Source organism: Peromyscus leucopus, chromosome 7 (genome assembly GCF_004664715.2).
Source record: "Peromyscus leucopus breed LL Stock chromosome 7, UCI_PerLeu_2.1, whole genome shotgun sequence".
In the NCBI taxonomy this organism is placed as follows: domain Eukaryota; kingdom Metazoa; phylum Chordata; class Mammalia; order Rodentia; family Cricetidae; genus Peromyscus; species Peromyscus leucopus.
Window position 1 is genome coordinate 11,371,672 of NC_051069.1, and position 27,274 is coordinate 11,398,945.

Consider the following 27,274-nt stretch of genomic DNA (forward strand, 5'->3'; position numbering starts at 1 on the left):
AATTTTAGTGATGTGAGGCTGACCAGTGAACTTCCCTGCTGGAACCCTGTTTCGGTGGTTTCCTGAGCATTCTGCAAAGACTCTCCAGAGGCAGGAAATGACACTTGGTGCCATACATCTCATAAGGGGTTGATGCAGCCACTGAAAGCAAAGAGTATGGAGAGGTCACAGGACAGGAACCTGGGCATGGGCCAAGCATGAGTGTGTGAATGGACTCACATGGGTGAGGTGTCTAGTGTAGTAAACCAAAATTACAGAGCAGACATCTAGAGGATCAAGTCCAAAGAGCCTCTTTAGACATACAAGGAAGCTGAGGACCAGAGGAGAAAAAGGACTCACCTGAAGTTGTAAAGATATGTGACAGAGATAGCCCAAGGCCTTGGTCAGTTGGGTTCTAGCCCCTTCCACTGTTTAACACTATGAGTCCTGCTAGTCTCTGGCAGCTGCTTTACAAGTCCGGGTGTAAAAGGACATTGAGTTCAGGACCATTTTCCCCAAAGAAGAGTATCACTCAAGGTGGCATGTACAGACTTCCAGCCATCTGTGATGGATACAGGTGACACCACTTACAATGACTGAATCCACGCCGAAGTCCCTGCTCTATGCCCAGAGGTTCCAATACCTCTTTGTAAGTCATTGCAGTCTTGCTCCACAGCTGCTATTCACGCTAGACCACAGCTCCCTGGGGACCTGGCCAGGTTGTCTTAGTCACTACATGGCCCCAATACTTGGCCCTTGAATGGCCCCTGCTGCAGCTAAATTAGTATCTGTGGAAATAATTAATTCATCAATTAATTCTACCTTGTAAACCCAGCTCTGCAGGTGCAAGGGTTTCCGAATGCTGACCTCAAGCCTTCGGTAACTGTCTCCAAAGTAACCCTGTGGCAGAACAGGTTCCTCCCCGACCCTGCTTCCCAGGGAGGGCCAGCCACTATCACCCACATGGCAGGCCCTTCCACTGAGCCTGGGAGTGTTGCCGAACCCCTGTGGAGTGCCCTGGTCAGGCTCCATGGCCAATACTGAGGGGCACACAAACCCGGGCCTTCACACAAAAGTTGAGATGCAGACTGGCATAGAGACAAGACAAAGAAGAATGGAGGGAAACCCCTGAGTAATCAGCCGAGGGCTCAGAGGCAGGTGGAGTGAGTGGGTGATCAGGTGGATCAGAGAGTGTGCGTGGTAGAGTCAATACTACACCTACATACAAGCTGCTGGAATCCCCAGCCCCAATCACATCAGGGCCAGGCAGTAAGAGGGTGACTCAGGTGCACACCCAGATGCCGCAGTGACAGGAGGCCATGTTTTCCACGATGGCAAGCCTCTGCCAAGCAGGCAATCGCTTGCTGCTTGGCACAATATGGACTCAGTGCTGCCAGAACTTTCAATTTTTCACAGGAAGAAAAAGAAATTCCAAATTTTCAGAAGAGTTCTCTCAGTTTTTCAATGTTGTTAGTTAATAGGGGAAAAAAGTGTCTAAATGCTATGAGTGTGTGAGAATTAAGTTGAAAAACTTAAAGGGTTCCCAAAAGGCGCACAGAAGACTTCAACAAAAAAAATAAAGGTATACCATGTTCTTGGATAAGAAGATGTGGCACCTGCATTCATGACTTGTCTTGTTGCTGTGAGCAAACTCCTGACGAAGCAGCTGTTGGGAGGAAATGGTTGATTTTGGCTCACAGCTCGAGGGCTCAGTCCTTTACAGTGGGATCACGGCAACGGAGCGTGGGGTAGCTGTCCCAGCACCTCTGTCATCAGGAAGCAGAGAGGTAGGTACTGGGTGTCCCCTTAGGTGAGTCTAGATCCTGCCACGTCGACGGCATGACCATCACAGTATCATGAAGGCCAATTCTCTTTTGAGCCAGTGCCGACATTTAGAGCCATGCTTTTTTTTTTTTTTTAGCAATTTTGGGGAAATAGATAATGTCAGTCTAAAGTGCGTATGGAGAGAAAAAACAAATAATAATATGAAAAAGAAAAAAGCATAAAGGGTGTAGGAGGCTACTGTTATTAGACTGTGAGGGTCGTCTAAAGCTTGAAGAGTTCAAACAGCACATGAATAAAGAGGGTGGAACAAAGAGAAGTCTAGAAATAAGCACAAACACATAAAGGATTTAAAATATGGCAAAGACGAGATGAAAGATGAGTTGTCAAGATGGGGCAGAGGTCATTTAAATGATGGGATAGCCAGGCAGATACTTAGGAAGAGTACAGAGACCCCAGCCTAGAGACCCCGGCCTAGAGACCCCAGCCTCCACTGCACCTATGATCTTCATTTAAAGATTGCCATCGCTGGAGCTGCCCCTGTGTGCTGTCCAGGACCCACTTTCGGCCTCTGGAAGGAAGCTATGGGCACTGACAGACTCCTCCATCACTGCTCTGTCTGGAACCACTCTAGTTCATGGCTGTTGACATATTTTTGATGACTGAAACTGAATAAGAGGATCCAAGGTCTAAGTGTTAAAACCACCTTCGAAGTCTTGGGAAAAATCACTGGGGAATGGTTATTTGCTCTGACGGAGCAAATGACTTTCCAAATATTACAAAACTCAAAAGCCACAAAAGAATTTTTATCGGTTTTGATCAAAGAAAACAAATTCTTCAAGCCCAAACCCATCATAATTAAAGACAAAAATAAGCGACAATCTGTTTTTTTCTAAAAACTTATATTTTGTATAATAGTCAGAGTGCTAATAACCTACTGTAAAAAGAGACCTTTTAGAAAAAGATAACAAGAGAGAAAAATTGGCAAAGAGTGCAAATAGAAATTCACTGGAAGTTGTTCATTCTTATTCATGATATGAAAATTGCAGATTCAAACTCCAAGGAGACACCAGTTTTCATCTACTAAATTGGCAAGATCTCACGTTTCCACAGCACATGGGAGGTGGTGAGGACACACAGAAACAGAACCTCCCATTCTAAACCACTAGGGACCATAACCTGGCTTTCTGTGGCAGGCAGTCCAAGGATGCCATCAAAATGGTAAATACTTACAGCCTTTGACCCAGAAACATCACCTCTAGGAGTTTACAGATGTGCTCAGCTGGATTCCAAGCAGGCTGTGCCAGGCTGGATGGACACTGCAGTATTATCTAGTGTAGAAAGAAACACTGGCAACAACCCCAGTGCCCCTTTGTAGAGGGATGATTAAACCATAGTGAACCTCCATACAACAGAGCAGTGGGTTCTGCGATGCCATGAAGCCTTGACATGGTGGGGTAGCTCTGTGTGTGTCAACTCAGAGAGGTCTTCAGAACTCTGTTGGCTGAAAATCCAGTGCCAACTGGTATCACAGTAGATTACCATTGGCATGACCAGATGAAAAAGTACAGGAACACATAACTGCTCTCTCTTCCTCCCTTCCTCCTTCTCCCTTCTGTCTGTCTGTCTGTCTGTCTGTCTGTCTCTCTCTCTCTCTCTCTCTCTCTCTCTCTCTCTCTCACACACACACACACACACACACACACACAGAGTCATACATGTCAATCTCTAGACTATCTCTGGACTATGGCTGTGTGCACAGGACTCTAACACTATCAGTTGCCCTATAGAGGAAGTGGGATGGAGTGAGCTGTAAAGACTCCCTAATCTTCCGACTCACTGGCTTTGTCAATGTTCTACTGCTGTGAAGAGACACCATGACCATGGCAACTCTCAAAAGGGAAAGAATTTGATTGGGCCTTACAGTTTCAGAGGTTTAGTCCCTTCTCAGGATGGCCGCACATAGGCAGATACGGTACTGAAGGAGCCAAGAGCTCTTTATCTGGATCATCCAGGCAACAGCAAGAGAGAGAGCTACTGAGCCTGGCTTGGGCTTTTGAAACATCAAAGCCCACCCCCCACTAACACATTCCTCCAACAAGGTCACACCTCCTAATAGTGCCACTCCTTGGTGACCAAAGACTCAAACCTATGAGCTTATGGGGTCCATTCTCATTCAAATCCCAACACAAATTGTTTTCTTGTTCACTTAAATAGTCCAGGGTGGGCATCTTGCTAAACAAAAGTTTTGGGATCCCAGTTGATGGTGACACCCTATCTTTTAACAGAAGACGTCAGAGTGTGTAATCACCATCCACAGAGTGGGCAGAACTGGAGCAACATACAAGAGGGTCTCCTGGGCCAGGCCTGGAAAGAAAAGTCTCGTGGTCTAGGGGTTTGGTAGGAGCACGCTACACAGTTGCAAGGGAAGCCGGGAGTGCACTCACTGTGAGAAATGAGCGTGGATGTTGGTGGCCAGCATCAGTCTCGACTGAGTCAAGCTTCTGCATGCTTTTGTTTTTGATTGATGTGGTTTCGAGACTGAGCTCTCACTGTGTAACCCAGACTGACCTGAAACTCGTGATCCTCTGGCCTCAGCTTCCTGAATGCACGATGACACCCAACTTTCTTCTGTACGCTTTGAACTTTGAAATACATTATATATGTACATATATATATATATATGTGTGTGTGTATGTATATATATATAATGTTGAAAACAAAACTGAGTTAGGTCTGTTCTGGGAGCTTCCAATTAATAATTCTTAGATATTAGTATTTGATTATATAAAAGTGACAATTCTCATCACTGAGAAAAAGAATAGACTTTTCTTGAAGAAGAAGGGTCATCAGATAAAGAGTAACCACTGGAGAAAGACATGAAAGCTAAAGTGTTATCTCAACCTGTGCCCCATGAAAATACTTAAGATGCACTAAGGAATTAAACATAGGAAAAGAAACAATGAAGTCTTAGAAGAAAATAGAGCCTGGGAGAAAATGTCTTTTGAGGGCTTGAGACTCCATGGGAACTAGTAGGTGAGTGTGTGTCCGTGACAAAGGAGAGGATACAGACAACAGATAACAGACGAGAAGAAAATGTTTGCCCAGTAAGTGAAAGACCCGGGAAAAATATCTGCTGCCGTGAGAACTCCTCTCCTGGGATGCCGTAAGCAATGTCTACCCACTCCTTATAAAATCCCAATGACAAACCAATAAGTTTATCAGGCAGACGTACAGAGCACGGGGTATATCTGCCCATCTAGCCATATAGTCACACACCTGATGGTAGAATGTGTGTGGGGTGCATATGTATGTGTTTGCATGTATGAAGATGCCTGTGGGGAGGGGTGTGGTCATGTCCGTGTGATGACTGTGGTTGTCAGTCACGTCTGTCTTGGTTGTTCCCACCTTACACACTGAAGCAGGGTCTCTCAGTTGAATCCGGAGCTCATGGGTTCGAGCTAGCCAGCTTTCCGGGATGTATCCCATATCCACTTGTCGTGTACTGGGATTATAGGTGAAACGCCACCCCCATTCTGCTTTTATTCCAGTCCTTGTGACACAGCGCAAGTGTGGGGGTCAGAAGACAGCTTGCAGGAGTCAGTGCTTCCATGTAGGTTCTGGGGATTGAACTCTGGTCACCAGCAAGCGTCGGAGCAGTTGAGCCTCCATGTGGACCCTGCACAGCTCGAATACTCACCTGTTAACCTTGAGAGTGTCTGTGGAGGACTTCCCTCAGCCTGGGCACTGCTCTTCCCTTCCTTATTAGATCCCCATACAACACCAGGAACTAGACATTCCCATCCTCATCTACAGGCGAGAAAGGGGATGCTAGGAGAGGTTAAAACAGTCTCCTGGGAAAAGGGGAGATGTCTAAATGGGTAACACGTTCACCCCAAACCCAAGAGGGCCTGAGTTCAATCCCCAGAACTCATCTAAAAATCTAAGCATGGTGTCTCTCACCTGTAATCCAGTGTTGAGTAGGCCACAGGCAGCTCCCTGGGGCTCCGTGGCCAGCTTGCCCAAATGATGCCTGGGGTTGACCTCATGACCACATGTACACATACCTTTGTATGTACACATTTGCACACACACACACACACACACACACACACACACATCTTCTGAGGTCTTCAGATAGCAAGGGCAGAGCTGGGGTTGGAGTTTAAGTATCTGATTTCAGAGGCCTCTTTCAGCAAGAGAGTGAGAGGACCAAAAGTGCGGGAAAGAGAGCCTCTGGGGCAGTCAAGGTTCCCATCAACCTCAGCATTCAGTTGACTCTGATGACCCCCAGAATCCAGCCACATGCTGGACTGCAGAACCTCAGATCAGAGCTCATGGCTCTTTCATCCATGGCCCGATCCTCTCCTGGTGCAGGTGGAGAAACTGAGACTCAGAATGGGCATCAGAAATCAGGGCCAGAATTGAAAGGAGACCCCAGGCGGTCTTAGCTCATCTCTGGAAGACTGCAAAGCCCAACCCTGATGGCAATGGATGTCCATGCAAGTGGAGCCTGAACCTTCCGTAGTGGGTGGGGACAGACAGCCTGTCACAACCTCTCCTCTGTGCTCTGCACAGCAGTGTGCTTCAAGTGTCTTCACAACAGCAGAAGATGTCCAGGTGGGGCTGGTCCTCTACCATAGTCCCTAGGGAGTCTCTCTCTCTCTCTCTCTCTCTCTCTCTCTCTCTCTCTCTCTCTCTCTCTCTCTCTCCCTCCCTCCCTCCCTCCTCCCTTGCTCCCTCCCCCTCTTTCTGTTTCTTTCTCTGTCTGTCTATCTGTCTCTCCTTTCTTCCCCCCACTCCCTATTCCCCTCTCTGTATCTCATTTTAAATTACCTGACTGCTCCTGGCTAGGCTGAGCAGAGCAATTACTGCCCATTGATCGGATCAATCTTTAGGGCCTGGGGACTGCCTTCTGGGTTCATTAAAATGACTGTTGTTGCTCCTGAGCATAGGATTCAATACATGTGTGGACGAAGGACGAAGCCCAGGCTCCTTGGGTATGGACACTTTGCTCTCAGAAGTCATCAGAATACTCGCTTAGGCATCTTGCCGGTCCTCCTCTGCTATGCCCCTCTGCCTCCTTGACCCCTCTGATAGCCAGCTGTGTTTGGGGGCTGGGCAGACCCCTCTGGGGACCCAAGTGTGGCTTTGGACCCGGCTGTGAGGAAGTTGATCTATGAGTGCACAGTGGCAGCTCACTGTCTGTAGTCCTGGGACCCTAGTGTGGCTGTGAGTTCTGTCACTTTCCCCATGGCATCTATCAGTCACTGTCAATATGGCATTCTCATGTACATCATATATCTCTTTGGAACATACTGTCCCTCAGTGCTTGTTGTAACCACCACGGCCCAACATCAGACCAGCAGAGAAGTTGTCAATGAAGAGATAGGTCAAGAACAGGACAGGGGGACATCAGTCACTCAGCTGGGAGGAACTTGGAGCAGTCCCACAATGGGTACCAGGAGCTGGAAGGTGCTCAAGTGTTTTGGCTCTCCAGGTCATGACTGCATCATATTTTTTTGTTTGTTTCTTTGGTTTTTGAAACATGTTCTCAACCAGGCGGTGGTGGTGCACTGCGTTTAATCCCAGCACTCGGGAGGCAGAGGCCAGGCAGGTCTCTGTGAGTTCAAGGCCAGCCTGGTCTACAGAGGGAGATCCAGGAAAGGTGCCAAAGCTACACAGAGAAACCCTGTTTCGGAAAAAAAAGAAAGAAAGAAAGAAAAAAGAAAAGGAAGGAAGGAAGGAAGGAAGGAAGGAAGATGTTCTCACTATACAGCCCTGGCTAACTTGTGGTGCCCAGGCTGGCTTTGAATTTACAGTGAACCTCTTACCTCCAACTCCCGAGTGCTGGCACGACAAATGTGTGTCACCATGCTGAACTACATCTGCATTATTTTAAATCACTAAATTTGCAACCATTTTGTTATGGTAGCAATAGGAGCCCAGAAGAGCTTAGCAATTGCTGGAGTTAATGTACCACTCTTCTAGAAACCATTTAGAAACACTGGAAGGTTGGTGTCATTAAAGATAGTTTGGAAATCGTTACTCTGGATGGATGACAGGCCTGAAAAGAAGGACCGTACCATCCAAGGAGATTGCCTCAAGAAAGAAGCAACTGCTGAATTTTAGATTCACCCGGTACCAGATCTATGCATCTGGTGAAGGGGAATTGCCTCCTGAGGGATGACATCTCTTCCCTGTGTCCCCTTCTTCCTGCTAATCTCGAGTTCGGGGAGTACCTGCTACATGCTGAAGCTACATCTCTGTCCTGTGTCACATCTCCACCATGTCCCAAAGCTTGGGTACAGACATGGCATGGGGCAGAGTGTGGTAAATACTAGGGGGAGGAGGGGCGCATAAACACAGCTCATTATGCTCAGTGACAAGTCAGACACAGCGACAGCTATCAGCCTGTCCTCGGACTTGAGATGTGTGAGGTAGTCCGAGGCACCGGAGACAGACGGCAGAGAAGTGCCGACCAGAGGCTCCATGGAGGGTGATGGCTAGATAGAGTTCAGCGGATACAGAGTCCTTCGTGGGTGGGGTAGAAGCTCTGAACTTGGATGATGGCAACGGATGCATAATGGGAAAATTCTTAATGCCACCAAACAAACTGCACACTTAAAATGCCAAGTCTTATGTGCATTCTGTAACTGTATTAAAAATCAGCCAAAGATAAATAAAAGGATTAAAAAGGGGGGAAGAAGGCAGAGGGCCTGTGGTGAGTGATGCTCTAAGGACAGCGGTGCCTGCTGGGAAATGTCCAAAACACTCTTCCTTCTGGCCCCCAAAGCCATCAGTGCCCAAATCTGAATGGTAACTTTCTCACAAGCCCCACGGATCTGGAAATGAGTACTAAGCCACAGGGTTCTGAATTTCTATTACCTGAAACCGTCACCTTCCAACACCAAAACTGATACCGTGAGTCACTGCTTCATGAAAGGAAGGGGGAAGTGGGACAGGGCAGAACTAGAGGTCCCAGGACGGAGTCTTCTGGGAAGCCTGGGGTGATTGGGGGGGGCAGGTCAGCAGAACTGGGGAGTGATAGTGGTTATAACGGCCGGGAGGCCAGAGGGACCTTCCAGGAGGGTTCATAATGGGAACAGAGGTCCCCTAGCAATGGGCTATGCGTCAGATTCTTTGACAGAGAGGCAAGTATGTATTGTCATCTGCAAAGTTCATACTTGAGACCCACATGGTAGAGCTACAAGAAAGTATCATTAAAAAATCTCAATCTTATTTTAAAGCCCCATTTTATTTTTAATCGTGTGCATGTGAAGTTGGGTGGTGTGGTACATGCTCATGAGCACAGGTACCCGTGGAAGCAAAGATACCAGATCTCCTGAAACTGTAGTTACAGGAGGTTGTGAGGAGCAACTCGATTCAAGTGCTGGGACCTAAACTCAGGTCCTTTGCAAGAGCGGCCAATGCTCTCAAATGCTGAGTCCTCTCTCCAGCCCCTCATGATTTTTTTTTTAAACAGGGTCTCTCTACATAGCCCTGGCTGTCCTGGAACTCATTATGCAGGTAGACCAGGCTGGCCTCAAACTCACGCCTGCCTCTGCCCCTGAGTGCTGGGATTGGAGACATGTGACACACCACCCTCTCACCATGATGTTCTAAGTAAGTTTATGATTCTGTGTTTGGTGACATCATCGCTATCCTGGGCTGCATGTGGGCTGCCGGCTGCACACACTTCTTGGACAGCATCCTACCTTCCACATACACACACTTCAGCCGAAACTGCAATATGATGCTTTTGCTAACTGAACAAAGCTGTTGCAGAGTTACACAGGCACACACACACACACACACACACACACACACACACACACACACACACGTCTGATCTTGATCTCAAAAAATCAAAATAACAATGAAAGAAGAAAAAGAACCGTCAAGATAGAAACCATTGTGATATGCTTTATCCTATTTTTTTATTTACACGTTTTATACTTGTCACTTTTATAAAAGCAGCCAAAATGCTGTGGCTTCACAGAGCCCAGTTTTGACAGCAGCGACAGGCCAGACCCTGAGCAAGTGCGGCAGCAGCGATCCTGTCGTGGGCTGTGCGTCTGCACTTCCCAGATTTGCAGGTTGAGGTCTTGCCTCCCAAGTGAAGGATCAGAAAGTGGAGTCCTCATTAATGGAACTAGGGGCCTTGTCAAAGAGGCCCCAGAGGACAGCTTTGTCCTTTCTGCCACATGAGGACACTATGAAAGGGTGTCATCTAGAAGTGCCTTGGTCTTGGACTATGAGAAACAGCCTCTGCTGTTTAGAAGCTCCCCCAGCTACGAAATGTTGTGAGAACAGCTCAGAGGGACTAAGACAGTAATGCAGAAGGAAGCTGAGGCGGGGTGAGGGACTCAGAGATGAGGAGCAGGGTGCTATTCAGGAATCAGAGAGGTGGTAGGTACCAGAAACCCCAAGAAGTCGAGGAGCAGCTTTGTAGGCAACTGGGAGAAAGGATTCACATGCAAAGGTCTTCAGTGCAGCGCTCCCAGGAGCAGAGCAAAACTAGACACGACCCCGCAGACCAGAGTTAAATTAAAGGTGATGTGGCCGCATACCGTGTGATGTCATGCAGCAATTAGATAAGGCAAAATAAGCCAGGACAATGCCAAGAGCAAGATTAATTTGTCGATGACATAAGGGTCTCCCATAGTCACCTGGGAGAGGACTGCTCAAAACCACAGTTGGGTAGAGTCAGTCTTGTTCCAAAGTTACACAGCAGCAGTGTAACTATATAGGTATCAGGAATTAGGGGTCAGCAAAATGGTTCAGTGGGCAAAGAGGCTTGCTACCAAGCTTGACGACCTTAGTTCAATTCCCGGTGTTCTCATGGTGAAAGGAGAGAACCAACTCCCGAAATATGTCCTATGACCTCTACATGTGCACTGTGGCATTGGGACCCGCACTCAGACACAATAACAATCAGCTTTGACTTTTAGAAGAATGTTTATATTTGTTGAAGATCAAATTTCTCTTTCTAGAAACACCCCGGAAGAAAGTATCTTAAAACGGACAAAACATACCACACTGTTGCTTACAATAGTAGAGGAGGAAAGGGATCCAGCCAACGGCCCAACCCCAAAAGAAGAGCACAGTAAAATATAGTGCAGCCCTGTGATGAGCTGCAGGGGGCCATCAAAAGTATGCTTGGAGAGAAGGTACGGTGGTCCATACCTGTGTCCCCAGCACTGCAGAGGCTGAGGCAGGAGATTGAGAGTTCAAGGAAAGCCTGGACTGCATGAAGAGACCCTGTCTCAACAAAACAAATGAAACAAAAATGCATGCTTTGGTTTGCTTGCTCATTTAAAATACTACAGAAAAATGCTGCGACATGATGCTAAGCAAAATACAAAATAAATGGTCAAACTGTATACATTGCAGTATCATAGAGGATAAAGAAAATATCCTTAGGAAAAGGAGGAAATAAATGTGTTCAACATGGTTCTAACAGCTGCCTCTGGGTGCCAGTGCGGCAATGGGGGAGAGGGGGGGGAAGCACTAACGTCTTTCCTCTTTTCTGGACTGGAAATAATCTCCAGCAAAGACCAAAAAGGATTTGGGTGATTGTGAAAATAATAGGGCCATTCAGGGATAAAAGTGCTTGCCACAAAGCCTGAGAACCCAAGTTCGACCCCTGGATCCCTGAAACCCACAGTGGAAGGAGAGAACCAACTCAGAAAGTTGTCTCTGATCTCCACACGCAAGCAATGGCACATGGGCATGCATACTCACCCATGCACATCAGAGAGAGAGAGAGAGAGATGTTGAAAACCTTCTCTGGATAGAGAACAGAATGAACATATGCAGAAAAGTAGGATGATGTGTCCAGATTGTTCTTTTAATACAACCAGCTGTCAAGAAAAAAATTCTCGAAGTTGGATGGTGGTACACTGGGTGCAAGTCCCAGAGTAAGATGAGTTTTCACCTGCTGTTTGCTTGTGTTTGTGTGTTGGGGTGAGAGAAGTGTTCACAGCCTCTGCAGCAAGCTCCAGCAGAAATGAGGCTGTGAACACAGGGCAGAGGAACTGTAGGTGAGCTTGACCCCAGGCCAGCGAGGCTCAGGAGGCTCCTCTCACCTCAAAGTGTCCAAACTGATAAATGTCACTCTGGACACTAGCAGAAGGAGGGCCTCGTGGCCAAATACGGGAGTTAGTCTTGGCTACAGAGTCAACAGGGGCGGTTGCCCCTTCACCTCTGAGTCAAAATAGCTGGTGTAGGAGCTGGAGAGACAGCTCGGATGTTCTATCAGAGGATCCAGGTTCAGTTCCCAGCACCCACGAGGTGGTTCACAACCATCTGTAACTCTAGTCCCAGGAGATCCAAAACCCTCTTCTGGCCTCTGTGAGAACCACGCAGTGTGTGGTGCACAGATATACACGCAGACAAACACATCCATATGTATAAAAGAGAAATCTTTAGAAAAAATAGCCAGTTGAGTGAGGAAAAAAGCAGAAAGTGGATGGCCACTCCAGGAGCTACATGTGCCTGAAGGCATGAGTCCACACAGCCTGGAGTCTAGGCTTCCCAGCTAATCCCATTCCTTCTTTTAGAAACACAGTCCCAAGACAGGTGGTGGACCTGTAGAGTGGGATAGACCCATTGTGTTTTTAAAAGACTCTTGATGAGTAAAAGATGACAAGCAAGAATTCCCTAGCCAACCAGTTTGGCTCCATCTGAGAGGTGAGCTAAGGACAGTCCCCAGGATTTGAGCACTTAACACACACCACCCAAGCCACACTCCTAGGAAAGAATATTTCAGAATGTGCCTTGGTCCTCTGAGAAACAGACCAAAATTAAGGATTCAAGAAAGGATACAGAAGAAGGCAAGAGACCCAGAGACAGACACCAAAGCGGACTTAAATGCTGGACCAAGGTTACCAGATGAACGCAGGAGGGAGAAGCCCCGCAGCAGAAGAGGTTCTATGTACTTTAGAATAACTGAGCAGAAGGGTTGGGGAGCTGGCTCAGTTTAAAGTGCTCGCCACGCAGGCATGAGGATCCGAGTTCAGATCCTAGCACCCACATAGCAAAGCTAGGTATAGTGTGCACAGTGCCATTGCTGGGGGGCGGGGAGGCAGGAGGGTCCCTGGGGCCCACAGGCCGGCCAGTCTGAACCTGTAGCTGAAATGGTGAGCTACAGGTTTAGTCAGAGACCTTGGCTCAGAATAATAAGAATAATGGTGGTAATGGTATGTAAAGTGGAGAATGATTGAAGATGTATAATGTCTGCACATACATGTTTGTGCACATGCACCCACACACACACACACACACACACACACACACACACACACACACACACCTTAATGGTTAAGCTCTCATTTGATTAACAAGTTAAGCATTTGGGTAGAGACATGAAAAATTCAAGGTAGAGTGTAAAGCACAGCTTCCGGAGTCTGCCAAGGATGCAAACTGCCGTGTTTATCAGAGTCCACCTCAGGGACACAGGGCTCATCTACTACGCAGTGTCTGACAGAGTACGGCACGCCGGTGTCAAGCGAATCTTTTCATACTTGTTTACTTTGTGTATGTGTATGGCGGGTGAAGACACGGGCACCACAACACAAGTGTGAAGGTCAGAGGACAACTCGTGGGGGAGTTGGTTTTGGTTTTCAACAAGTGGTCCTCCTGGAAATCACACTCAGGCCGTCAGACTTGGTGGCAAGTGCCTTTACCAAATAAACCACCTCACCAGCCCCAAATTTCTGAAATATTATTTGTTCATCATCACTCACTGCATTTGAACATAGTCTTGATTGTTTGCTTTGTTTTGTTTGAGACAGGGTTTCTCTGTGTAGCCCTGGATGTCCTGGAACTCACTCTGTAAACCAGGCTGGCCTCCAACTCAGAGATCCATCAGCCTCTGCCTCCCAAGTGCTGGGATTAAAGGTGTGCACCACTACACACCGCCTATAGTCTTGATTTTGAAATCTCAGAAAATGAAGAATTCAAAGACCTTTTTTTTTTTTTTTTTCAAACATGGAAAAGAAGCAACAGCCAAATTACAAGTTGTAAAACCCCATTGAAATCAGCTCTAAGAATAGCCCTAACAACCACCGCTTAATTAATGCCTACAAAGAGCCAGGTGTGGACAGGTTCCCAGGAGGCGTTGCCACATTCCCCAGAGATGTTACTGAGTCGATTCACTTGACAGATGAGGAAACCAAGGCTTAGGAGGATCATGTGGAGACATCCTGAATCTTTTCAACAGGACAAACCTAAGTGGAGGGTGCACCCAGTTCCTAAATGGGCTCTTAATTGTCTGACTGCTAGTGCCAGTCACTCGTGTTCCGGTAAGAGAGAGAAAGAGCGATGTAGGCGATAGGAAGAGAAGCTGGCTGCTTAAAGGGCCATCAGTAGACGGCTTTGACAGCCAGGGAAAGGGGAACCTTGGGAGGAGGGTGGGAGCTTAGGAAAGTCTCTGGGGCAGAGGGTCCAGAGACGTGTTCTTTTGTTTGGGAAAGGAGGGATGAGTGGATGGATGGATGGATGGATGGATGGATGGATATGTGAGAACATGTGTACATACACATGTGAAGGTCAGAGGTGACGTTGGTGTCTTCCTGAACTGTTTCTGCACTCTAATTTTTGAGATAGGGTCTCTCTGAAACTCACTTATTGGCTAGACTAACCCCAAAGGTCCTCCTGTCTCCATTTTCCCAGCTCTGGAATTTCAGGCACACATCCTTTGGGATCCAAACTCAGGTCCTTATGCTTCTGTGGCAAGCATTTTAGCCCAGACGTGTGTTCTTGAGAACTGGAGCTGAGGTATGTAAGGGGGGGGGGCATGAATAGCGTTGACTATGCTAAATAGACAGCCATTGTTGAGGGGAACAAGACACTCTGAGGAGCCAGGACAAAGGCATCAGCAAAAGCTGGCACAACCAGGGGAGGGCTCTGAGAGCTGGTGGGAAAGAAGCTCAGCCTGAAGGGACATGCCAGCTGGGCAAGCAGAGGAGCCCCAGGAGTGGAGTCTGGCATTGTAGCCACGTTGTGCAGTGTTTTCAAACAGCAAAGGTAGAAGAAATACACAGGCCATCTGTAGAGACGGTTACCTTATGGTGCCAACCAGCTCCCTATACGGTGCTCTTTCCATACTTGTGAAGATGCAGCCACAAATGCAGAACTGGATCTGAACTGAACCATACAAGGCAGCCATGTGGCAAGGCCCGGATAGGTCACGTGACATTTTCACAAGGCGTCACCTAATGCTTAGCGCGATCTCATTCATGATTTCTAAAATAAAAACAAAGTGTGTGGGTTCGCATACATTACAGGAGGTGGCTGGGGTGGGGGTGGAATGAGCCAGGTCACTTTATTCACTTTTATTATCTTTTATTTTCAACTAGCATATGCTAATTATACATGATAGGCTTCTTCGGGACATTTTCATATGTGAGTGTAAAGTATTTTGTCCTATTTGCCTTTTGCTTTCTGCTTGCCCCCCTCCCCACCAACTGATGCCCTTTCTCTCCCAGCTAGCCTCACTACTTTCATATTTGCTGGTTGGTAGTGTTTTTTAATGACCCAATCCATTTTCACTTTAACAATATGGAAGCTTGACAAGAAAGAAGCCATAGGCCTGAAAAGATGCCTTATGTCTGACCTGATCCTGATCCTTCTCCAAGTGATTCGTGTGTGTGTGTGTGTGTGTGTGTGTGTGTGTGTGTGTGTGTGTGCACGATTGTGCCAAGTGTGCACCTGGTGCATGTGTAGGGGTCAGAGGGCAGCCTCTGATGTTAGTCTGTACCTTCTACCTCGTTTAAGATGTTTCTTGTTCATGCATCGTGCACAGACTGGCTGGTGTGTGACCTTCGGGGGATTCTGTCTCTGAGCTCACCCAGCCACAGAGTCCTGGGATTACAGCCACATGCTACCACGCCCGACTCTCTGTGGGTTCTGGGGATCTGAACTCAGGTCCTCACACTTGTATGGCAAATACTTTCCCCACTGAACCATCTCCCTGGGTGAGGTCAGTAAGATATAAGAACAGGATCTCTGGCCTTAAGGCTCCATGCAGTTTTTCTTGGAGTCTAACATGACTTTAGGTCCAATGTTATTTTCACCTTTCCCTGTGACTCAGGGTCACCTCCATCTACCAGGTCACCCAAGCTCTTACACAGAACACTCATCAAGAACCATTGAAGCACCTGTCCCCCAACAAGGAGGCCCTAGCTGGGGGATGGGGGTGCAGGTGAGGGTGGGGCCTCTTAATGTCCCAATGTTTCGAATGGATTAAGCATTCACTTTTATCTGGATTATTATTTTTTCCCATGCATATAAGCCATTTTGCATTTTGGAGCCCTTTTGCAAACAGAGCAGTTTGTCTTTGTGTTTTCTCATTTAAAAACAAATATTTGCCTGCCAAGCAAATACTGTCTCTTAGGATGTGCTATTAATAGGATAATTAGGCAGCCGGTAATGAAAAGGATTGCTGGTAATTATGGCAAGATTTGTTTTGGCATTTGAAGGCAGCGATAGAGGCTGGAGTGCTAAAATCTACCTTAGAGTTAATTAGCACAATTAGAACACACCTGAAAAAATAGCCCAGCTAACAACACTTGCTCCGCTTTTAAAGTGACAGCACCCAGCACTCCCCAGGCTGCGTGGGCAGTGCCCCGCCCCCAGGCGTTTCTAAGGTGACAGTGTGGTACACAAGATAGAATCTGCCTAGCCTTTGTCTCCAAGGCACCCCTTCTCTGTGGCCATTTCTTTCCTTCAGGCCACGCCCATCAGCCTTCTCTGGTCTGTAAGCCATTTCTCCTTAGGGGCTCCTAACTCTTCCAGCTAGATATGGTTGTGTTCTTCCATCTTTCAGATAAGAATATTGAGGATCAGAGATGCCCAAGGTGTCCAAGGTCACAGATGAAATCAGAGGTTATAGGTAGGGTAAGGGGTCACAGACAAGGTCAGAGGTAACAGCTTGCATCCAAAAAATGTTAAGGGACAGAGGACTCAAGGGGGAAAAAAAAGCAGATTTCTGATTCCAGCTGGGATCCTCTGCCACTGGTCTTTTTGAGTCATTCATGATGAAGTAGGTTCTCAGACCCTCCAACCTGCAACCCTGCTCAGTGTCACCAGGAACATGATGAGCCTGAAACACAGAAAATCACTCAGTTCAGGAAAGATTCCCGTCTGAACGTGTAGCTCAATGAAAGAGTGCTTCCCTGGCTTGTGCACGCCCTGGGTTTGATTCCCAGTATCACCCAGAGAAGGGATTCTGTCCTCTGGACTCTGCTTTCCCTTCCCTGCCTCCTTTCCACGGCTCACTCTTGGCAGGACTTCCCTCGGAGGCAGGTGGACACTGTCAGACCAGGGCACACATCAGATGTGTGTGCGTTTGCATGCCCGTGAATTTGAATAGGTGCGCATGTGTACACACACTCATCATAGAGAAGAGCATCAAGAGAAGAGCGTGGGGCCTGCTGGTGAATATTTGCAGCCCCAGCACTAGGGAGGTTGGGCTGGTTGAGGCCAGACTGGCCTGTGGATAAGGGGGCAAGAAAAGGAAGGACAAGGAGGAAGACAATCTAAGGAGAGCTCTGAAACCACAGACAAGTCATTCCATCTCTTTAAAGTCTTCATGCTCTCATCCCCCAAACAGGAATAAAACTGTTCTCCACCTCCTCAGCCTGTCCTTGCAAATCCACCATGAGACAGTGAGGCAGAGCACATAGCCTGGCCACCCATCATACTCATAACTGACCCTACTGTGGACCTTTCTCACTAACCCTTGGGCACCCAGTCAACACTCCAGCTATCCATATCCAGACCTTAATGTCCCAATGTTTTGAATGGATTAAGCATTCACTTTTATCTGGATTATTATTATTATCTGGGGTGGGAAAGAGGGCTGGAGAGCCTGGGGAGAGCGCACCTCACATCCGTCTGGGATCTTCAACCCTTTTCCCAACCCAAGGTAAAGACTGAGTCACAAAACCCCGAGAGAGGGAGGGGGAAGCACACCATGCTTGAGATTTTCAGCTATGGCCTGTACTGTGTCTGCAACAATATTCCTCCTCAGTTGTAAACAATAACAGAATCCATCTGTAGCATGCTACTGTTCTTTCAAGCATGATGTCTAATTCTTAGAGCAACAACCTGAGGTATTTTCTCATCATTGTCCCAAGACTGCAGACACTGGGCCTCAGAGAGGCCAGGTCACATGTCCTTAGTCACACAGCCAAGATTGAATCTGACCAACTGGCCCCAAACTCAGGCTCACTTCATTGATCATGAACTTAGGGATTTGGGGTCACAACACACAAGTGTCCCAGTAATTGCCAAACCTCTCTACCAACACCCCGTGGCTACTGGGCATTAGAAAGGACCGGAAGAGAAACTGTTTTTGTAAACTGAACTCAAAGAAGAAAACCTCTCACATTAAAAAATGAAATCTGTGTCCCAGGCAGTAGCTAGATTTGCACTGATTAATTAGAAAATTGCATTTATATAACCCTTTAATCTGTATTTATGTGTTGCTAAGGGTGCAGCGAGCTGGGCAGGAGATTACACCCAGATTAGCCTTGATCTGTAATCAGCCTAGATGGGAGCTGCTTTCCACCAGGAACAGGCAAAATCGAAGGATTTGGGGTAGGAATCCCTGGTGAGGACCCCTTCTCCCATGCTGCCTTGGACCTAAGTCTCCTGGGCCTCTAAGTGCCACCCAGCATCCTCCACTCTGCCTCCTTGATCCAAAGGAGAGCTGAGAAGACTCACAGCGCTCATTTCCAGCTGAGTGCGGCCTCTGGTTTCCTAAACAAAATTGGTTTTATTCTTCTCAACATGTGCTCAGCAAGATTAAAGTTCCATCCACTGTGAGGCTTAGCTTGAGCTTTTTTTGGAAGTGGCTCGTGCCCCCACAAGCAGGAGGGAGAAGCAGGATGGGGGCAGGGCATGAAATTCTGTTTATTGAATCCAAAAATGATCTCTTAATGGATAAAGGATATTGAAGTGGGATCCATGATGCTTTTTGACATTTCAAGGAGAGTATTTTTTTATCACAATAAATAAAATAAATTTTGTCACAATTTCCATTGTGATTGGTGCTCTTTCTCTCTCATTATTATTATTATTATTATTATTATTATTATTATTATCATTATTATTAGCATGTGTGTGTTGTGTATGTATGTATGAAACAAGCCCTAGGGAGCCTCTGTTTCTGCCTCCAAAGCACTGGGATTCCAGTCACACACCACAGTGCCTAGCTTTTTACGTGGGTACTAGGGGTTCAAACACAGGTCCTCATTTTTTGTGTACCAAGCACTTTACCAACTGAGTCATCCCATCGCCTTTATTTTATTTCTTCTTCTTCTCCTTCTTCTTCATCATCTTCCTCTTGCTTTTCCTCCTCCTTTCCGTCCTCCTCCTCCTCTTCACTCTACCAACAGTTGAACATCAGAACATCAGTGGAGAGAGATGTGGCTGGGAGCATCAGTCCCACCCTGCAGTATGAGAGGCAGTCTAACTCTGTGGATTCAAGGAATAACACGGGGTACTGGCTGCCCAAGAGCCAGGTAGTCTAGACTAGATTCCCAGGTGTCTTTGGGAAAGAACACAGTGTCATTGGAGTTAGGCTCCAGGACAAGGAACCTCCAGTGAATGGCCAGGAAGTCTAATTGCACTGAGCTGAGTCTAGTGTGGTCTCAGGTATGGACTTTGACTAGTCTATTAGCTGCTTGATCCTACCACTCATTTGTCCTCTTGAAGAGAAGAGCGAAGGGACTATATAGCTTTGCTTTTAAGATGACTTCCATTGACTCCCTAACCAATGAAAAGTGTCTTCAGGGCTCTCTTAGCTTCCTCAGGATAGCAAGTTGAGGCTTCCCAGTATAGGTTCTCCAGACATCCTGGAGGAAGAACCCTACCCTGCCTGTATTGCTCAGGAGTCCTGCATCCCCACCCTTCTCCATCCTGTTTCCTCCGCTTCAGCATAAATAGTGATAACAGCATGGGCATCGCAGAGCTGACTTGAGAACAGGATAGGAAAATGTGCGCCAATCTGGTAGCACAGCACCTGGGAGGCGTGACTCCTCCATCCCCTGCAGTCCGTGATCTCACTCCCTGACTGCTAGCCACAAGCCACCCACCCCGGGTGACTCACGGTGCCTGAGGCTGCATACCTTGGATAGCTCTTGCTTGCACCTCCTGACATGTGCCTGGCTGTGCTCTCAGACCCACACCAGGCATTCCAAACGTAGGTGTAGGCCAATGAGCTACTCCCCGCTTCCACACCGAGTTCTTCCTGTCTCTCTAGTCCCCCCCCCCCCCCCCCCCCCCCCCCACCCAACGTAGTGTAGGCCAATGAGCTACTCCCCGCTTCCACACCGAGTTCTTCCTGTTCAGCTGTCTCGTCTGATAGTCAGGGTTGGCTGCCCCACAGCCACCATGCCCAGCACACTCACACACCCACTCTTTCCCTGGGTGCTTTGCAAGGAAAGTATGTGTTTTCTGCTTTCTAGGGGCCTCACAGCACCTCCAACTTGTTGTTAATGCCCCTAGGACGGCAAGGAGGTAGAGAGAGAGAGTTTCTTCGGCAGATGTAGGCCGGTTGGTATTTGGGAAAAAGTCCAGGATGCCAAACTCCACCTGACTTACCTGTCTCCCTTTCAAACTAGACTAGAGTGCTAAGCCACCCCTTCACTTGGCAGAGCATTGATCCCCAAAAAGCTATTGGGTGGGAGAGGTCTGGTTGAAAACCATTAGGGAATATGGTTGTTGTGATGGGGCCAGTGATGAGAGACATTCACCCATGTGTGAAAGGCCCTGAGAGGTCCTTCAGCTGTGGAATGAGGTCGTTCAAGTTCACTAGCTCAATTGACACAGCCCTCTTGCCATGTGACCCTTTTTCTGGCCTTTTCCCACACTGGAAGTGAAGCCTCTGATCGGCCTGCTTCGAACACACGCCTCCTTTCCCAGCAACCACTGGGAAACCCACCCAGCAGCCATCCAGGGAACTGCTTCCAGTCTTCAATTCTTGGCCCGAGGGAGAAAGAAAAGGATGCCAGAAAAGGAGCCCCTGGCCCCCTGATGTATGCCGCTGGAACAGAGGTGAGACATGGTTCCAGGAAAGATCTGGGAAGCCCAGCATGAATCGCTTCCTAAAAATAAATAAAGCAGAGGTCACCCTGCAAAGCAGGTTGGATTGTGCTATTTGAACAAGGCTGCTGGACATCTGGACGTTTTCTGTGAACCCCATCCCTCCTGTCTCCATAAATTTAAGCTAATCCTGTGGGGCCAGGGATCATAAGAATAATCCTCACATCTGTGTGGGCGTTGCGGCTTTCGAAAGCTCATCCATGGAATTATCTCATTAGTCCCACTCGATGCCTAGGGCAGGGACTCGGGGACAATGGCTGTCATTTAGCAAATAGGATGCTAAGACTCGGAGAAAGAAAGTGACTTTCTCAAGGTCACACAGCAAGCCAGATGGACCCACAGTTTCTCCTGACACCCAGCCCAGGACCATCCCGTGAGTACAGTTCCCTTTGAAGAATCCACTGAGACTCAGAAACGTACCCCTTTGCCAAGGTCCCAAAGCTCAGGGCACTGCCCGGCCTGAAGAAGTTGTGACCCTGTGTGAAAACGGGATGTAGACAGAAAGGTGTGATGAACTATGACCTTCACAGTCAGATTGCCCAGCTTCAAATCCAGCTCCAGCCTCCTGGTCACCAGGCCTCAGACAATGTGGTTGGTCCTCTGTGCCAGCTCCTCATCCATGAAGGGATGATACCCCTACCAAGCATCACCTTCTTGGTGATGGTTCTTCACCTTTTGAGAGTTGTTCTTCCACCAGCTCCAGCCATGGGGCACACACGCATCTTATCACTGTACATCACCTGGAGCAGACACGGAGGCCACCAGACTGATCAGGAACCTTGAGATGAAAGAAGGCCTTCTCTGCTGGGATCGAAGATGGTCAGGTGACCCCAGCCTTATGGAGATATGTGCGACCTGAGACACGGGAACTGGTGGGCAGAAAGATGCAGACAAGAGTCCTGGGGATGTGCACCCTAGGGCATGTTCTTCCTGGGAGGAAGACCTTCCCGGGGTGGGTCACAGGAACCTTTAAATCCCCTCGTGGCTCCTAGAGACAAATCTTAAGGCTCAGGCTTTCTTGGATGCAGAGGAAATGGAAATTATCACCCCTGCTGCTCACTTTGAGGGTTCTGCAAAAACAGGTGGTGATTCAAAGGATACCCCAAACAACACTCAAGCAAAGAAGAAAGGCCATCATTGACTCCAAGAAACTCAGAGTTCAATAAAGGAGAAAGACTGGGGACCTCTCATTGGACATAAGGGCGGGAGGATCCTCTTCACGCGTTTGAACTGGGAATTCTAAATGCTTATCCCTAGTTAGGAAGAGTGAGGACACGGGACTCAGGGGCCCTGGCTCCTGGGCTGCCACTCTGTACACTGCCTTCCCCCTGCTCTGGCTCTTACTCTGTGTGTGTGTGTGTGGTGGCTCCATACATGTTTTTCTCTGTCTTCCACTGCACTGGAGCTGCAGGCATGTGTGACCACGCCTAAGTTTCTGCTGTGAGTGCTGGGGATCGGAACTCGGGTGCTTGTGCTTGTGAGAGTTTGTTACCCACTGAACCATCTCCTGGCCCTGGTTTTCACACTTTGAGAATAAAAGGGAAGCAGCTGAAGCGGATGCTGGTGAGTATGGGTCTGTTCTGTTTTCTCAGAGGAAGGTGTGAAGATGAAGCAGGGTGTTATAATACATAGGTAAGAAAGGTTTCAGGTCTGCAGTCCCAAACCAAGATTGCTGTTACTGTGAGATTATGGATTTGAGATTCCCTACACAGAGAGAAGGAAGGGAAAGGAAGGGAAGGAAAGAGGATGGGGATGGGAAGGGAAGGGATGGGGAGGGAGCAAAAAAATAGGCAGAGGAAGGAAATGGAGGCACAGACATCTCCCAGTGAATGCTGTCTAGTAACTAACAACGCAATGCCCTTGTTAGTAGACAAACTCCGGTGTCTACCCACAGGCTTCCAGCGGCCAGCACCTGAGAAATCCAGCAAGGACCAGCTGTCTCCAGTTGCCAGAGGCATGAGCCGAGCCCCCCATACACCTACTGCACCGTCTGTAATCTCTAACATATGAGGGAGTAACTGGGGGGCGGGGCGGGATCTGGCAACAGGCTCAGCACTTCACGCATTGTCCTTCCAGAATAGCCATCCATCTGCTTGCCTTGGACTGGGGACTTCATGAGCTAACAAATACCTAGCAAGGCCCCCAACTTCCACGTGGGAACCATGTTTCTTTACACACATGACCCACCTCCTTTTAAATCCTCTGTTCCCACTCAGACCCCAGGGCCTGGCATATGTATAGCCTGGTTCAAATACAACCCCAGCCTCCCTGCCTCTGTCCATGGTTCTGAAGCGTCTTTTTCTGTGCTAGGGGAAAGGCTCCCCAGTTATTCACTCATTCAATAAATATCTTCAGTAGATAGTTCTGACTATACAGTGGCTTAACACTTACTAGCTTAAATTTTATTATTTCTGGTACTTCTGTGAGATGTGGTCTGGGTAGACCTCTGTGGTCAGCTAATGGTCTGACTCGGCCTGGACTGTCTAGAATAACCTCACTCACTGATAAGTCTGGTGATTGACAGGCCGTTGGCTAGAGCAGTTCATCAACCATCCCTGCAGAGCCTCTGGCACATTATAGTGAACTTATCTATGTGCAGGACACGGGATTCTAGGCTTTCAAGACACGGTGACTTGAATGAGATGTCCTCTACAGTCTCAGGCGTTTAAATACTTTGTCCCCCAATTGACAGTGCTGTTCAGGAGGTTTAGGAGGTGTGGCCTTGTTGGAGGAAGTGTGTCGAAGCCTCATGCCACTGCCAGTCCTCTCTCTGCTTCCTGCTTGCAGTTCCAGATGTGAGCACTTCTCCAGCTGCCATGCCTGCTGCCTCCATGCCGTGATGGACTCTTCTCCCTCTGGAACCATAAGCCCAAATAAATCAAATAAGCCTAAGTTCCCTTGGCCACAGTGCTTTTTTTAATTTGATTTGTTTGTTTGAGTTTTTTTGTTCAATTTTGTGTTTTTTGATTTTTTTTGAGACAGTGTTTCTCTATGTATCAGCCCTGGCTGTCTTGAAACTCCATCTGGAGACTGGACTAGACTCAAACTCACAGAGATTCGCCTGATTCTGCCTCCCAAGTTATGGGACTAAAGGCGTGTGCCACCACGCCAGGTGGTTGCAGTGTTCTATTACAGCAGCAGAAAAGTAACTAATATAAGAGAAATTAAGCCTGCAGATTCTTTCCTTTAAAAAGTGATTATTACCTTTTATTTACTGAGTGTATGTGTGTGTGTGTGTGTGTGTGTGTGTGTGTGTGTGTGTGTGTGTGTGTATACGTGGGGGTACCTCAGCATGGATGTGGAACAATTTGTGGGAACTGATTTTCTCTTTCTACCATGTGGATCTCAGAGACTGAACACAGGTCATCAGGTTTGGGCAGCAAGCACCTTCGCCCACGGAGTCATTGAGCCAGCCCTCAAAAGTTCTTTTCCTTAGGTCTATGCTGTATTTTCAATGAGCCTTGAGTCAGCATGGGAGGAACCTGCAGAGAGGCAGAGAGATGGCGACAGCCATCTTTAAAATATGTCTCTACTTTATCCTGCCTCTTCAAAGCACCATAGGCTGCAAATGATGGGATGAGCCTCTGCTGAACCTGTGGGGGAGTAACTTCTCTCCTGAAAGCATTTGAGCCAAGCGTCCTCTTGGCCTCTGCCAAAATCACTTTCATAATTGCATCAGGAACGATCAAAAGTCTTCCAACATCTAGGCCTGCACTTCCGGCTCTTGCTGAATCAGACATTTTTTTTAACTGCTAAATGAACAAATCCCCTTCTGAATGGCACGCCTTCTCCACAGTCATCAGCAATGTGTGTATCATGTGAGCATGGTAGGGCAATGGAGCTTCTGTTACCTTCTCGGATGAGAACAGAAAAGCCCCAGAGTAGCATCCTCTGCCCCCCCCCCAAGTCTGCAGAAGGGGTGAGCTCTTAAGGGCTGCTTACTGTAGATCCCTATAATCAATACTCACCCCTCCAATAATATCTTCTCTGCCTCAGGGAGAAAGACTCTGGGATGGGGAGGATCCTGGTTACATGGCAAGAATTAAGATTCAGGTCTTCAGGGCTGATGAGACAGCTGGGCGGGTACAGCTTCTTGCTGCCAAGCTGACAAACTGAGTTCCATTCCCCAGAACTTATAGTGTAGAAGAAGAGAACTGACCAGTGAGAATTGTCCTCTAATCCCACACATGCAGTGTGGCACATGCACACAGCTCTCTCCTTACCACCACCAACACACACACACACACACACACACACACACACACACACACACGTAAATCAGTGCAAACTTTTAAACTTAGACTTTTAAGTAAAAGGCAAAGCCAAGATTCTTTCCACACAGCCCATCACTGTGGAGAGGCAGAACATTTAAACCCAGGGTCTAGACACAGGTCTTGATTCCAACTATGTTTCTAGATTCTGTGTGACCTTCAGGTACTCCTGTGGGTGTATGTGTGTGTGGTGTGTATGTGTGTGTGTGTGTGTGTGTGTGTGTGTCCATGTGAGGGGTACCTGTGTGGGAGAATCCATGTGCACATACAGGCATACACTAGACCTGATTGCCACTTTGGATATCATTCCTCAGTCATTATCCACCTTGTTCCTGTGGGATGGGGTCTCTCGCTGGTCTGAACCATGTCAAATGGGCTGTGTTGACTGTCCAGTGTATGTATGTGCCACTACATTTGGCTTTTTTTTACATGTGTCTTGGGGCTGAACTCAGGTCCTTGTGCCTGCCAGGCACACACTTTACCAAGTAAGCCATCTCCCCAGCCTCATATATGCTTATATCATATGTAAGGATCTAGAGGAAATGACTAGTTTGGCTATTCGTGAAATTATTAAGGCCACTCCACGTAGTTAAAAGGAGATTTATATAATGACGTAACTTACAAATGAAGGAATAGGTAGGTTGAGGGTTCTGGGAAAGATGCAGCAGTAGTCCGGCGATGTTCTCTGGAGAACTCTCCTCCATCCACCTCTAGCATCTGGGCTCCCAGCAGCAAGAGTGCAGCAGTCCCGATCTCAGGTCTTCAGGCCCTCCCTTGGCCCCTGCCTTGTGGGCGTGATAGTTACCAAAACCTCAATGGGGGTTGGAACTTCCAGACCAAAGCTGGAATGGCTACCCACTACAGTTGGCAATTAACAATCATCCCTTCTAGCAGTAATAAAGAAATGCTGAGCCGGGCATGGTGGCATACATCTTCATTTCCAGAACTAGGGAGGCAGAGGCAGGTGCATGTCTGTGAGTCTGAGTCCAGCCTGGTCTACAAAAAAGAGTTCCAGGATCTTGTTTCAAGAAAGGAAGGAAGGAAGGAAGGAAGGAAGGAAGAAATAAAGAAAGAAAGAAAGAAAGAAAGAAAGAAAGAAAGAAAGAAAGAAAGAAAGAAAGAAAGAAAGAAAGAAGGAAAGAAAGTGGGGGGTGGGGTGGGGTGGGGTGATGGTGCACGCCTTTAATCCCAGCACTCAGGAGGCAGAGGCAGGTGGATCTCTGTGAGTTCGAGGCCAGCCTGAGCTACCAAGTGAGTTCCAGGAAAAGGCACAAAGCTACACAGAGAAACCCTGTCTCGAAAAGAGAGAGAGAGAGAGAGAGAGAGAGAGAGAGAGAGAGAGAGAGAGAGAGAGAGAAAGAAAGAAAGAAAGAAAGAAAGAAAGAAAGAAAGAAAGAAAGAAAGAAAGAAAGAAAGGGAAATTGTGACATTGGGGTTTTTTTTTGTTTGTTTTATTTTATACACTTGAGTCATTCAGATTTTCTATACACAGACATACATAGAATATGAAGAACAGAATTCTAGTGCTAGGTGGCACCTTGAAGATTTCCCAGGGAGAGAACATGGTTTCTCATTGGTGCCTAGTCAACAACAGACAGACAAGGCCAAATCTGGGCCTCCCATTTTGGTTATGAGGATAAATTCTTCAGGAAGCCTAGAAGCTAAGGTGAGTCTAAAGGCAGGCTGAGAAACCACAGCTAGCTCTGGTCAGAACATCGAGACTGGCACTGGGTCCTGCCGGCCACACCCGCTGAGCAAATCCCTTGGGTCTTGCTGAGTCCTGTTTTCAGCTTCCGTGTAGTGGGGTGGAAGATGCCAGCTCTCGGGGTTGCCCGACATTTCAAATGAGAAGAGAGAGCCGTGAACTTGAACTCTGAGCAGGTCGGTGTCCCATGAGAAGAGAGAGCCATGAACTTGAACTCTGAGCAGGTCGGTGTCCCGTGATTTAATTGCCTTCTCTGCAAAACCAGAACTTGTAAAGCCCGCCTCACATCATTGCTGAGAGTTGACAGGTCACACCATGCATCTGACACAGTCTGGGCCACCAGTGCAGAAGCTCTGTGGAGACCTGCAGGGGCTGGGGAGAAGTTCAGCTGGTCGAGGGCTAGCAACTCAAGCATGAGGAC